The sequence below is a fragment of the Macaca mulatta genome, chromosome 1 (genome assembly GCF_049350105.2).
Source record: "Macaca mulatta isolate MMU2019108-1 chromosome 1, T2T-MMU8v2.0, whole genome shotgun sequence".
In the NCBI taxonomy this organism is placed as follows: domain Eukaryota; kingdom Metazoa; phylum Chordata; class Mammalia; order Primates; family Cercopithecidae; genus Macaca; species Macaca mulatta.
The window spans coordinates 214,167,768-214,182,593 of record NC_133406.1 but is presented as its reverse complement, the minus strand read 5'-3'; the positions used below and the strand labels follow the sequence as shown (position 1 = coordinate 214,182,593).

The following is a 14,826-nucleotide window of genomic DNA, read 5'->3' as shown; positions in this document are numbered from 1 at the left end:
AGGGGCTGAAAGAGTTTGGGTAGGTGGCTCAACCTCTGTAAGCCTGTTTTCTCATCTACAGTGGGGGTGATAGCATCTACCACGTGGGCAGTCATGAAGGTAAAGCACTTAGCACAATGCCTGTATGGCAAGAACTTCATGAATGGTAGCCATTTTATTACCATTATTGTCATTAAAGGACCAGAAACAAATTCTATCATTGGCGGAAAAGAGAGTTTCAAGGCCAGGCACAGTGGCTCATGCCTGTAATCCTAGCACTTTGGGAGGCTGAGGTGGGTGGATTGCTTGAGCCCAGGAGTTTGAGACCAGCCTAGGCAACATGGTGAAACCCCATCTCTACAAAAAATACAAAAATTAGCCAGGCATCCTGGTGGGCATCTACAGTCCCAGCTACTCGGGGGACTGAGGGGGGAGGGTCACCTGATTCCAGGAGGTCGAGGCTGCAGTGAGCAATGATCACACCACTGCACTCCAACCTGGGTGACAGAGTGAGACCCTGTCTCAAGAAAAAAGTTTCACGAAGAAAGAAATGGTTAGCAGGGTCATATGCTGTTAAGGAAAGGATGAGAAAAACTATTGAATTTAGGGATTAGGGATATTATCCAAGGTAGGCTAACTGTGATACCAAACAACTGCCAAAACTCAGTGGCTTAATAATAAAAGTTCCTTTCTTTTTTACTTCATGGTCTAGTGCAGGTTTAGGAAGGGAGGTCTGTTCCGCCCAATTATTGGGGACCCAGTCTTGTCCATTTTGTGACTGTCCTGCTCTAGCTCCTCAGAGTCCTCCATTCCCAGAAAAGTTTTAAGGAGCCAGCCTGGAAGGGTCAGCACATCATTCCATTCCACTGGCCAGAAGAACTTAGTCACATGGCCACGTCTAACCGCAAAGGAGTGGGGAAGTAGTTTCCTAGATAAAATACAGCATGCCCGGTTACATTTGAATTTCAGGTAAACAAGTTATTTTTCAGTATAATTACATTCCAAATATTGCATGGGACATGCTTCTAAGAATTTCTTCCTTGCTTAATTGAAATTCAAATATAACCAGCTTCCCATATTTTTATTTGCTATATCTGGTAGCCCTACTGGGAAGTGAAGTCTGGCTGTGAGTTCAAGAAGAGAACACAGATAATTGTATGTTACAGTCTGTGTTTCTGAGCCAAATACCTGTTTTTCTTCACAGAATACACTTAACTCCTGCCCAGGGGAAATAGCCCCAAATCCCATCTAGTCACTGTATTCAGCTCAGAGTCTCTCAGTCAGCTTCAGTATGGTTCCTTATGGTGATTTGTGAACTGAAAAAGCAAGTTATCTGCACTTCACAAACATACCCAGTATACATTGGTAGAGCACGAAAAGGATAACCTTGGAATACCTCAATACTTCAGAAAAGGAAAGCATGGAAGAAGTGCCACAGTCGGCCGGGCGCGGTGGCTCAAGCCTGTAATCCCAGCACTTTGGGAGGCCGAGGCGGGCGGATCACAAGGTCAGGAGATCGAGACCACAGTGAAACCCCGTCTCTACTAAAAATACAAAAAATTAGCCGGGCGCGGTGGCGGGCGCCTGTAGTCCTAGCTACTCAGGAGGCTGAGGCAGGAGAATGGCGTGAACCCAGGAGGCGGAGCTTGCAGTGAGCCGAGATCGCGCCACTGCACTCCAGCCTGGGCAACAGCGTGAGACTCCGTCTCAAAAAAAAAAAAAAAAAAAAGAAGTGCCACAGTCACTGGTCCAAAGCAGTTTTGAATTCCCACTGCTCAGGCAGGTCAAAGCCCCTTTCCCTGGACTGCAGGGAGTTCCTGGATTAGAACGTGATTTTTTTTTTTTTAGAGACAGGGTCCACTCTGTTGCCCAGGCTGGAAGGCAGTGGTGTGATCATAACTCACTGTAATCTCAAACTTCTGAGCTCAAGGGATTCTCCCACCTCAGCCCCTCCCAAGTAGCTGGGACTACAGGCATATTCCACCATGCCTGGCTAGTTTTTGCTATATTTTATAGAGATAATGTCTTGCTATGTTGCCCAGGCTGGTCTTGAACTCCTGGTCCCAAGCGATCCTTTTTCCTTGGTCTCCCAAAGTGCTGGGATTATGTGCATGAGCCACCACACCCAGCCTAGACCTTGTTTTTGTTATGGGATGGACTTTTTTTTTTTTTTTGAGATGGAGTCTTGCTTTGTTGCCCAGGCTAGAGTGCAGTGGCGCGATCTTGGCTCACCACAACCTCCATCTCCCGGGTTCAAGTGATTCTCCTGCCTCAGCCTCCCGAGTAACTGGGACTACAGGCATGCACCACCATGCCCAACTAATTTTTATATTTTTAGTAGAAACGAGATTTCACTATGTTGGCCAGGCTGGTCTTGAACCCCTGACCTCATGATCCCCCCACCTTGGCCTCCCAAAGTGCTGGGATTACAGGCGTGAGCTGCCGTACCTGGGCTGGGATGGATTCTTTTGTCCATTGTTCTCCATGGCTCCTGGATGTGACTTTCTAGCAAGTTCTTCCTTGCCTTTTTAAAATTTTATTTTGAAGAGAGAGGGTCTCACTCTATTGTCCAGGCTGGAGTGCAGTGGCAGGATCATAGCTCACTGCAGCCTCAAAGTCCTAGACTCAAGCGATCCGCCTACCTTATCCTCCCAAGTAGCCGCAACTACTACAGGCACACATTGCTCTGCCTGACTTCTTCCTTGTTGATTACCCTTCATGGCCACATCTGAGATTGGCTTTGGGAAGTATGACCATTCTCCTTGGAAAATGCTCAGCTTTCACCAAGCCACTTCCTACTAGTGAAAACAAGGGAGCCTAAAGTTATTTTAAGTCTCAACTAGTCAGACTGTATGTATATGCACTAAAATGTATCTAACAAAAGTTACCATCTTAACTTTTTTTTTTTTTTTTTTTTTTTGAGACGGAGTCTCGCTCTGTCGCCCAGACTGGAGTGCAGTGGCGCGATCTCGGCTCACTGCAAGCTCCGCCTCCCGGGTTCACGCCATTCTCCTGCCTCAGCCTCCGGAGTAGCTGGGACTACAGGCGCCCGCCACCACGCCCGGCTAATTTCTTTTTGTATTTTTAGTAGAGACGGGGTTTCACCGTGTTAGCCAGGATGGTCTCGATCTCCTGACCTCGTGATCCGCCCGCCTCGGCCTCCCAAAGTGCTGGGATTACAGGCTTGAGCCACCGCGCCCGGCCCATCTTAACTTTTTAAGTGTTTTTTTTTGTTTTTTTTTTGTTTTTTTTTTTAGACAGAGTCTTGCTCTGTCGCCCAGGCTGGGGTGCAGTGGCCGGATCTCAGCTCACTGCAAGCTCCGCCTCCCGGGTTCACGCCATTCTCCTGCCTCAGCCTCCCGAGTAGCTGGGACTACAGGCGCCCGCCACTCGCCCGGCTAGTTTTTTGTATTTTTTAGTAGAGACGGGGTTTCACTGTGTTAGCCAGGATGGTCTCGATCTCCTGACCTCGTGATCCGCCCGTCTCGGCCTCCCAAAGTGCTGGGATTACAGGCTTGAGCCACCGCGCCCGGCCACTTTTTAAGTGTTGTGTAGCATTAAGTACATTCACATTGTTGTGCAACCAACTTTTTTTTTTTTTTTTTTTTTGGCGGGGGGATGGAGTATTGTTCTGTCGCCCAGACTGCAGTGCAGTGACACGATCTCAGCTCACTGCAACCTCCGCCTCCCAGGTTCAAGCGATTCTCCTGCCTGTGCCTCCCAAGTAGCTGGGAGTACAGGTGCCCGCCATCACACTCAGCTAATTTTTTGTATTTTTAGTAGAGATGGGGATTTGCCATGTTGGCCAGGCTGGTCTTAAACTCCTGACCTCAGGTGATCCACCCACCTCAGCCTCCCAAAGTGCTGGGATTACAGATGTCAGCCACCACACCCGGCCCAGAACTTTTTTATCTTCCCAAACTGAAACTGTACCCATTAAACAATAACTTCACATTCCCCCTGCTCTCCAACCCCTGGCAACCACCATTCTACTTTCTGTCTATAAATTTGACTACTCTTGGTACCTCATATAAGTGGCATCATAAAATATTTGTCCTTTTGTGTGTGGCTTATTTCAATTAGCATAAGGTCTTCAGGGTTCATCCATATTGTAGCTTGCATCAGAATTTCTTTTTCAGGCTGCATATATTCCATTGTACTACATCTTGTTTATCAATTCATCTGTCAGTGGTCACTTGGATAGCTTCCGCCTTGTGGCTGTAATGAATAGTGCTGTTATGAACATTTTATATAACAGATATAAAAATATCTGTTCAAGTCTCTGCTTTCAGTTCTTTTGTGTATACAGCCAGAAGTAGAATTGCTGGACTATATGGTAGTTCCATGTCTGCTTTTTTGAAGAATGGCCATACTGTTTTCTATAGCAGGTGCAACATTTTACATTCCCACCAGCAATGCAAAAGGGTTCCAATTTCTGTATATCCTCGCCAACATTTGTTATTTTCTGTTTTTTAATACTAGCCACCTTGGTGAGTGTAAAGTGGTATTTTGATTTAAGTTGTGTATTGAGTATCATTTCATGTGCTTATTGGCTACTTGTACGTCTTTGGAGAAATATCTATTCATAACCTTACCTGTTTTGGGTTTTTTTTTTAATTGTTGTTGAGTTGTTGGAGTTCTTTATATATTTTAGGTATTAATCCCTTATCTGATACATGATTTGCAAAATTTTCTCCTATTCTATGGGTTGCTTTTTCAAAATCATTGTCAAATCTGATGTCATGAAGTTTTCTCCTTATGTTTTCTTCTAAGAGTTTTATAGTTTTTGCTCTTTTTTTTTTTTTTTTTTTTTTGAGACAGCGTCTCATGCTGTCACCCAGGCTGGAGTGCAGTGGTGTAATGACAGCTCATTGTAGCCTCAACCTCCCAGGCTCAAGCATTCCTTCAACCTCAGCCCCCTAAGTAGCTGGAACTACAGGCACACGCCACCACTGCACCTGGCCATGAAGGCCACACTCTTAACCTGATATTTGCCTTAGAAAGATTGTATCTTTAGGCCAGGCACGGTGGCTCATACCTGTAATCCCAGCATTTTGGGAGGCCAATGCAGGCTGATCACTTGAGTCCAGGAATTTGAGACCAGCCTGGGCCACATGGCAAAATCCCATTTCTACTAAAAACACAAAAATTAGCCGGGCATGGTGGCACATGCCTGTAATCCCAGTTATTTGAAAGGCTGAGGCATGAAAATCACTTGAACCCAGGAGGCAGAGGTTGCAGTGAACTGAGATCACGCCACTGCACTCCAGCCTGGGCAACAGAGCCAGACAGTGTTTAAAAAAAAAAAAGATTGCATCTTTAAATTCATGTTGTTCAAGACCTTTTCTTTTTTATTTATTTATTTTTTTGAGACAGGGTCTCACTCTGTTGCCCAGGCTGGAGTGCAGTGGTACAGTTACAGCTCACTGCAGCCTCCACCTCCCTGGACTCAGGTGATCTTCTTGCCTCAGCCTCCCAAGTAGCTGGGAGTATAGGCATGCTCCAACATGCCTGGCTAATTTTTATTTTTTATTTTTTTGTAGAGATAGGGCTTCACTATGTTGCCCAGGATGGTCTCGAACTCCTGGGCTCAAGTGATCTTCTGCCTCAGCTTCCTAAAGTGCTGGGATTACAGGCATGAGCCACTGCTCCCTGCCCTAAAATCTTTTCTATCTTACTTTGTACTATTTGTTGTCCAGAAGCACTCAGCTTTTCCAACCCTGAAAGACCCATGATCTTTGTTCTTTCTCTATTTTCTTCTATTTCTGTTGAAATCCAGCGTATTCTCACCTAAACTCACCTCTTTCTTGGAATACTTTATAAAGACAACAGTGCTAGTTATTAAGTTATTATCTCTCAGCTCCAAACCTACCCACATATTCTCTACATGAGATACTGGAGCTGGGGCTCTGAAAATCACGTTTTTGCTTCCGCAGGCTCTGTGTTTGGCTTTCCCAATAAGGGCCACCAGAGGGAGATAGTGAGGCCAAAGGAAGAAGAAGGGACTCTTTTGAGATGGAGTTTCCCTTCCGTTGCCCAGGCTGGTATGCAGTGCCGCGATCTCGGCTCACTGCAACCCTCTGCCTCCTTGATTCAAGTGATTCTCCTGCCTCAGCCTCCCGAGTAGATGGGACTACAGGCGCCCGCCACCACACCTGGCTCATTTTTGTGTTTTTGTTAGAGACAGGGTTTCGCCATGTTGGCCAGGCTGGTCTTGAACTTCTGACCTCAGGTGATCCGCCTGCCTCGACCTCCCAAAGTGCTGGTATTACAGGCGTGAGCCATCACGCCCAGCCGGGACTCTTCTTTTTGCTTCCTATTCCTGTAAGGGTAACTCTGGCAACACTCCTTCACCCAGGCAGCAGCAGGTCCTTCCTATAGCAGCTGCTGAATCCACTTTGTAGTTTTTCCCAACAATTGCCAAACCAGTTCCATGTGTCCCACTCAGAGATACCAGCACCAGCTGGGTAGTATCCTGTCCTCAGAGGTCTGAGTTCTTCAAGCTCAAAGACTAGATAGAGCATCAGACTGAGAGGTCTGAGTTTCAGCTCTTGCAGAGGCCCTCCTCTAAGGTTTTAACTTTGAGTAATTCCAAACTCTTGCCTTTGTACTCTTAGCCCAAGGAGTTATAGATGCTTCTTACTGTCTGTTGCTGCCTCCAGGATATCTTGGAGTTTTCTTTTTACCCTTACAGTTATCTAGTTAACTGTATCTAGTTATCTAGTTAATTTATTCCTAGTTAACTGTTCTAACCATTCTTTATATTAAATTCTCTCTGTCAGTGACTGATGTGGTTTCTCTCTCATTGCCTGGACCCTGACTGATACAGAAACTGGTACTAGGAGTGGCCCCAGGAAAAAGACCCCAAAAGGTGGGATTAGGAAATCAGGTTGGCTGTGTCATTGGGTTTGAATGTGCTGAGCTCCTTGCCAATGAGAATGTGATGCTACTGATCCATAGCATGCTGTGGCATCATAATTAATGAAATCATCGCCTGTGGTTATTTGTGATGAAGTGCCAACCAAAGCAAGTGTCTTGGGGGCCCAAGTGGTGGTTGCACTAACTGTTACGGCAGTGATAATGACTATAGGTACTATGATATGGGACCGATTCTTCCAGTTGCATCATAGGTCTTGCAGGAAAAAAAAAAAAAAAATGACCAGCTCAGGTCTTTAAACTCTCAGCTGAACTCATGGTCAGAGAACTGTAGGGCTTCTCTGATAGCCATAAAAGAATCTCATTTCCAGTACCACCAGACTGATTTGCTACAAATAAAACATGAAAATTGTGCATGTTGCAGAATTCCATCAGCTGAATTCAGTTTAATAAGTCTTTCCTGTGATTCAGAAGGAGTAGGACCCTGAAACTTGGAATGAGGACATCTGATTTGACTCAGACAAATGTGAAAATCTTAGATTTATCTTTCTCTCGGAGCTTCTCTTGCTAGTAGAAGCATCTTGTTGACTTGTGTCTCAGAAGTCGAGGCTTCCCTTGCTTGAAAAGCTTGTAATAACTTCTCGGGCAGGATATATACCTTGCAAAGATATGCCATTCTCCCCAAGATCCACCCAAGCCACCCCTCATTGCCACCAGATCCACAACTAGGATGCAATCTCAGCATTCTCCAAGGAGGCGAGTATAAAATCTTACAGAAGGAAATAACTTATACACCACAATCATTTCAAGATTTTTCTGACATATAGACAGAAATCTGGGGAATACACATGGGAGTGGATTCTTAGTATGTTAAACCTATGAGGATGAAATATAACACAGGACTGAGCCAAATGTATTGATGTGTATGCACTTGTTAGAGATTCTGAATTTAAAGTGTTACCTCACAAAGCTACAAGTGGCTCTAATGACTTACTTGGTTGGATGACTGAAAATCTGACTTAATGTTACTTCTGTTATTTTATTTTATTTATTTATTTATTTTTGAGACAGGGTCTTGCTCTGATGCCCAGGCTGGTACAATTTCACCTCACTGCAGCCTCGACTTCCCAGGCTCAAGCAAGCCTCCTGCCTCAGCCTTCTGGGCAGTTGGGACTATAGGCGTGTGCCACCACACCCAGTTAATTTTTTTTTTTTTTTTTTTGGATGGAGTTTCACTATTGTCGCCCAGGCTGGAGTGCAATGGCGCAATCTTGGTTCACTGCAACCTCTGCCTCCCAGGTTTAAGCAGTTCTTCTGCCTCAGCCTCCCAAGTAGCTAAGATTACAGGCGTGCACCATCATGCCTAATTTTTGTATTATTAGTAGAGACGGGGTTTCACCATGTTGGCCAGGCTGATCTCGAACTCCTGACCTCAGGTGATCCACCCGCCTTGGCCTCTCAAAGTGCTGGGATTACAGGCATGAGCCACTGTGCCCAGCCACACCCAGCTAATTTTGGTATTTTCTGTAGAGACAGGATTTTGCCATGTTCCCTGGGCTGGTCTCAAACTCCTGGGCTCAGGCGATCCACCTGCCTCAGCCTCTCAAAGTTCTGGGATTACAGGTGTGAGCCACTGTGCCCAGCTGGTATCTAGGTTTAGTGAGGCTAAGATGGGAGGATTCACTGGAGAGGACAAAATTCAAAGGACCAGAGAGAAAAGAATGTTGTAATAAATGTATCATATGTGAACTTGGTGTCCTCTGTGTCTCCCAAGAGGGCCCAGAGGACACTCTGTTCACCACAACATTGAGAAATGTATTGGTGACGGGAGCATCTGCATTCTCAGAAAGCTCTGTGGGGACTCTCTGTGATTCAAAAATGATGGTTGGAAATTCTATCATTGAGATGGGCTCCCTAATTTCATTGGAGACAAGAGGATCTCAGAGTATCAGAGGCCAAGTAGTAGTACTTAACCGACAAAGACAAGGTAGATGCATTTGCCATCAAAAGCAGTAGAGTCTTTGTAAGAATCTAGTGGCCCGAAATATGATTTGAATCACCAACAATGGGGAGTCATGGCCTCTTACCCAGTTTTTAGACCTAAGTCAGCTAACAGACCTGGAGCCCCTTGATTGAAAGGGAGGCCAAGTCCCCTTAAGAAAGGACCCAGCAACACTGCCAAAATATATATGGTAAATTTTCCCTCCAATTTTCTTCATAACATCTATAACCCTTCACTAGAGCAACTGTACAGTGGAGAAAAGGAAGCATCCAGACCTTTAGGGGATTACTAAATATTGGCTCTGAACTGATGCTGATTCCTGGGGACCCAAAATGTCGCTGTGGCATATCAGTTAGAGTAGGGGCTCTTGGTGGCCTCTTTGGACATATCTTGGGGTTATCTCCCAAGTTCCTGAATTTATAATTGGAATTGACGTATTTAACAACTAACATGGGTTCAGTTGACTCTCTGACCCATAGAGTAAGGGCCATTATGGTAGGAAAGGCCAAGTAGATGCCTCTGGGACTTCCCCCTCTATGAAGACAGCAAACTAGAAGTAAACTGCGTACCCGGGTGTTGTGAATTGAACTGTGACCGCCCTCCACACCCCCCACAAATCCATATGTTGAAGCCCTAAACCTCCAGTGTGACTGTATCTAGAGATAGGGCCTACCCTAATCCAACAGGACTTGGGTCTTTATAAAAAGAGAAAGGGGCTGGGCACAGTGCTTCACCCTGTAATCACAGCACTTTGGGAGGCTGAGGCGGGTGAATCACTTGAGGTTAGGAGTTCAAGACCAGCCTGACCAATATGGTGAAACCCGGTCTCTACTAAAAAATATAAAATTAAGGCCGGGCGCGGTGGCTCACACCTGTAATCCCAGCACTTTGGGAGGCCGAGGCGGGCAGATCACGAGGTCAGGAAATCGAGACCATTCTGAACAGGGTGAAATCCCATCTCTATTAAAAATACAGCCGGGCGCGGTGGCTCAAGCCTGTAATCCCAGCACTTTGGGAGGCCGAGACGGGCGGATCACGAGGTCAGGAGATCGAGAGACGATCCCGGCTAACACGGTGAAACCCCGTCTCTACTAAAAAATACAAAAAAATAGCCGGGCGAGGTGGCGGGCGCCTGTAGTCCCAGCTACTCGGGAGGCTGAGGCAGGAGAATGGCGTAAACCCGGGAGGCGGAGCTTGCAGTGAGCTGAGATCCGGCCACTGCACTCCAGCCTGGGTGACAGAGCAAGACTCCGTCTCAAAAAAAAAAAAAAAAAAAAAAAAAAAAATACAAAAGGCCGGGCGCGGTGGCTCACACCTGTAATCCCAGCACTTTGGGAGGCTGAGGCGGGCGGATCACCTGAGGTCCGGAGTTCGAGACCAGCCTGACCAACATGGAGAAACCCTGTCTGTACTAAAAATACAAAATTGGCTGGGCATGGTGGCACATGCCTATAATCCCAGCTACAAGGGAGGCTGAGGCAGGAGAATCGCTTGAACCTGGGAGGCGGAGGTTGCGGTGAGCCGAGATCGTGCCATTGCACTCCAGCCTGGGCAACAAGAGTGAAACTCTGTCTCAAAAAAAAAAAACAAAAAAATTAGCCAGGAGTGGTGGCACGCACTGGTAGTCCCAGCTACTTGGGAGGCTGAGGCAGGAGAATCGCTTGAACCTAGGAGGTGGAGGTTGCAGTGAGCCCAGATCGTGCCACTGCACTCCAGCCTGGGTGACAGAGCAAGACTCCATCTCAAAAAAAAAATTATATATAAATATATAAATAGCCGGGCATGGTGGCACATGCGTGTAATCCCAGCTACTTGGGAGGCTGAGGCAGGAGAATCGCTTAAACCCAGGAGGCAAAGGTTGCAGTGAGCTAAGATTGCACCATTGCACTCTAGCCTGGGCAACAAGAGCAAAACTCTGTCTCAAAAAAAAAGAAAAAAAAAGAAGAGGAAGAAACACTCGGAGTATCTGTGTACAGAAAAAAAGGCCATGTGAAAACAGAGTAAGAAGGCTGTCATCTGCAAGCCATAGAGAGGTCTCACCATAAACCAACCTTGATCTTGGACTTCCAGCCTCTAGAACTGTGACAAAATAAATTTCTGTTCTTCATACCACCCAGCCTGTGGCATTCTGTTCTGGCAGTCCTAGCTGACTAATACGTTGGGGGAGTTGCAGATTTTAGTGTCACCATCAAAGATTGAAAGATGCTAAGGTGATGTCATTTTCCCATTTAACACACATGTTTGGACAATAAATAAGGCAACTGGATCTTGGAGAATGGAAGTAGTCCCAGATACTCAGGAGGCTGAGGCAGGAGAATTGCTTGAGTTCAGGAGTTCTGAGCTATACTGCGCTATTCTGATTGGGTGTCTGCACTAAGTTTGGCATCAATATGGTGATCTCCTGGGAGCAAGGGGCCACCAGTTTGCCTAAGGAGGGGTGAACCAGCCCAAGTCAGAAATGGAGCAGGTCAAAACTCCTGTGATGATCAATCCTGAGATAGCACCTGTGAATAGCCACGGCACTTGAGCCTGGGCAACATAGCAAGACCCTAGTGCTTGTCATTAAAAAAAAAGTGGCCAAGCGCAGTGACTTATACCTGTAATCCCAGCACTTTGGGAGGCTGATGCAGGAGGATCACTTGAGCCCAGGAGTTCAAGACCACCCTGGGCAACATATGGAGATCCTGTCTCTACAAAAAATTTAAAAAGTAGTCAGGCATGGTGGTACACACCTGTAGTCCCAGCTACTTGGGAGGCTAAGGTGGCAAGATTGTTTGAGCCCAGGAGGTCGAGGCTACATTGATCCATGTTCGTACCACTGCACTCCAGCCTGGGCAACAGAGTAAGACCCTGTCTCCAAAAAAAAGTATAATAAATTTTATCAAAAAATAACTCCAATTACAGCTGCTGTTCCAGTTGTAGCAGTGCACCTGGCATTTGGTGTTCAGCTGTTGACCTGGCACATGATTTTTTTCCTCCATATAGTTTGTAAGAAATACCAGAAGCCACTGGGCACAATGGCTCATGCCTCTAATCCCAACACTTTGGGAGGCCAAGGCAGGTGGATCACCTGAGGTCGGGAGTTTGAGACCAGCCTGACCAACATGGAGAAACGCCGTCTCTACTAAAAATACAAAATTAGCCAGGAGAGGTGGTGCAGGCCTGTAGTCCCAGCTACTCGGGAGGCTGAGGCAGGAGAATCGCTTGAACCTGGGAGGCGGAGGTTGCGGTGAGCCAAGATCACGCCATTGCACTACAGCTTAGGCGACAAGAGTGAAACCCCATCTCAAAAAAAGAAAGAAAGAAAGAAGGCGGGGCGCAGTGGCTTACACCTCCCAGCACTTTGGGAGGCTGAGGCAGGCAAATCACAAGGTCAGGAGTTTGAGACCAGCCTAGCCAACATGGTGAAATGCCCGTCTCTACTAAAAATACAAAAAATTAGCTGGGCATGGTGGTGGGTGCCTGTAATCCCAGCTACTTGGGAGGCTGAGGCAGGAGAATCGCTTGAACGTGGGAGGCAGAGGTTGCAGTGAGCTGAGATCTCGCCACTGCACTCCAGCCTGGGTGAGAGTGCGGTGAGACTCCATCTCAAAAAAAGAAAAAAGGAAGGAAGGAAGGAAAGGAGGGAGAGAGGGAGGGACCAGAAGCCATTTGCTTTTACATTTTGGAGCCCAGAGTACACTTGCACAGTCTTGCCTCAAGTTTGTGTCAACTCCTTGGTTCTCTGTCATAATGTAGTCCACAGAGACCTTGATTATCTTGACCTAGCATGTAACAAAGAAGTAGAAAGTACTTTTAGATGCCTTAGTAAAATGTGAAATAAAGAATGGGAGGGAAATACCACAAAAATTCATGGGCCTGCTACTTCGGGGAACTATCTGGTGGTCCAAAATTCTGTAAATTAGCTGGGCACGGTGGCTCACACCTGTAATCCCAGCACTTTGGGAGCCCAAGGTAGGCGGATCACTTGAGAGCAGGAGTTCGAGACCAGCCTGGCCAACATGGTAAAACTCTGTCTCTACTAAAAATATAAAAATTAGCTGGGTGTGGTGGCGCACGCCTGTAGTCCTAGCTACTTGGAAGGCTGAGGGTTTTGCTTGAACCTGGGAGGCAGAGGTTGCAGTGAGCCAAGATCACGCCACTGCCCGCCAGCCTGGCAACAGAGCGAGACTGCCTCAAAAAAGTAATAATTATAGGCCAGGCATGGTGGTTCACGCCTGTAATCCCAGCACTTTGGGAGGCCAAGGTGGGTGAGTTGCTTGAACCCAGGAGTTCAAGACCAGCCTGGACAACATGGTGAAACCCTATCTCTACCAAAAAAAAATTTTTTTTAATTATATAATAAATATAAGATAAATATATTTATAAATAATTTGTAGTTATACATACACATATATGAATATATAAATACATGTATATAATTTTCTCTCCTCCTTCCTTTTATTATTTTATGCAAATTTTGTTTAACTTTACAATTCAGTTTTAAGTAACAGTGTTTCCAGACAGGAATGCGATTGATTTTGAGGAGTTATTAACATATCCCGGAGACAGATACAATGACTGTTGAGATTCCGCATTTCTGGCCAGGCGCTGTGGCTCATGCCTGTAGTCCTAGCACTTTGGGAGGCTGAGGCGGGCAGATCAGTTGAGGTCAGGAGTTCCAGACTAGCCTGGCCAACATGCTGAAACCCCATCTCTATTAAAAATACAAAAATTAGCTGGGCGTGGTGGCAGATGCCTGTAATCCCAGCTGCTCAGGAGGCTGAGGCAGGAGAATTGCTTGAGCCCAGGAGGCGGAGGTTGCAGTCAGCTGAGATCACACCACTGTACTCCAGCCCGGGCAACAGAGTGAGACTCATCTCAAAAAAGAAAAAAAGAAAGAAGAAGAAGGCCGACATGATGGCTCATGCCTGTAATCCCAGCACTTTAGGAGGCCAAGGCGGGCAGATCATGAGGTCAGGAGTTTGAGACCAGCATGGCCAATATGGAGAAACCCTGTCTCTACTAATAATACAAAAATTAGCTGGGCGTGGTGGCACACACCTGTAGTCCCAGCTATTCAGGAGGCTGAGTCAGAAGAATCGCTTGAACCCGGGAGGCGGAGTTTGCAGTGAGTCAAGATCGGGCCACTGCACTCCAGCCTGGGTGACAGAGTGAGACTCTGTCTAAAAGAAAAAGTCAGCCAGGCATGGTGGCATGTGCTTGTAGTCCCAGCTATTTGGGAGGCTGAGACAGGAGAATCACTTCAACCTAGGAGGCAGAGGTTGCAATGAGCTGAGATCACACCACCACACTCCAGCCTGAGTAACAGAGCGAGACTCTGTCTCCAAAAAAAAAAAAGAGATTCCGCAATTCTTCATTTTGGTGGAGTGGGTGAGAATGTACTTGTACAAAAGATAGTTGCATAGTTGCACCTTGTTAGGTGGAAGACTAGAGTTGCCTTGTTGTATGGAGGTTCAAAAATATAGAGGCAGGCTGACAACGGTGGCTCACTCCTGTAGTCCTAGCACTTTGGGAGGCCAAGGTGGGTGGATCACAAGGTTAGGAGTTCGAGACCAGCTTGGCCAACATGGTGAAACCCCATCTCTACTAAAAATACAAAAATTAGCCAGGTTTTGTGGTGGGCACCAGCTGCTCGGGAGGCTGAGGCAGGAGAATCGATTGAGCCCAGGAGGCAGAGGTTGCAGTGAGCTGAGATTGCGCCATTGCACTTCAGCCTGGGAGATAGGTCAAGACTCCATCTCAAAAAAAGAAAAAATGTAGGCCGGGCGCGGTGGCTCACGCCTGTAATCCCAGCACTTTGGAAGGCCGAGGCGGGCGGATCACAAGGTCAGGAGATCGAGACCATGGTGAAACCCCGTCTCTACTAAAAATAGAAAAAAATTAGCCGGGCGCAGTGGCGGGCGCCTGTAGTCCCAGCTACTCGGGAGGCTGAGGCCGGAGAATGGCGTGAACCCGGGAGGCGGAGC

The 14,826-nt window shown here is 46.7% G+C and overlaps 1 protein-coding gene and 2 long non-coding RNA genes across 3 annotated transcripts in view; 2 read left to right on the top strand and 1 right to left on the bottom strand.

Moving 5' to 3' along the window:
• The window catches only part of PIGV (phosphatidylinositol glycan anchor biosynthesis class V), a 36,169-nt gene that overhangs the window by 15,564 nt on the left and 5,779 nt on the right, over positions 1-14,826 (top strand). The window lies entirely within an intron of this gene.
• LOC144335119 (uncharacterized) lies at positions 4,763-7,267 on the top strand. Its single transcript, XR_013405566.1, has 2 exons — positions 4,763-4,852; positions 5,575-7,267. It is a non-coding gene; the product is annotated as an uncharacterized LOC144335119 (long non-coding RNA).
• LOC144335138 (uncharacterized) lies at positions 10,678-13,744 on the bottom strand. Its single transcript, XR_013405599.1, has 2 exons — positions 13,621-13,744; positions 10,678-11,613 (listed from the first exon to the last, which is right to left on the bottom strand). It is a non-coding gene; the product is annotated as an uncharacterized LOC144335138 (long non-coding RNA).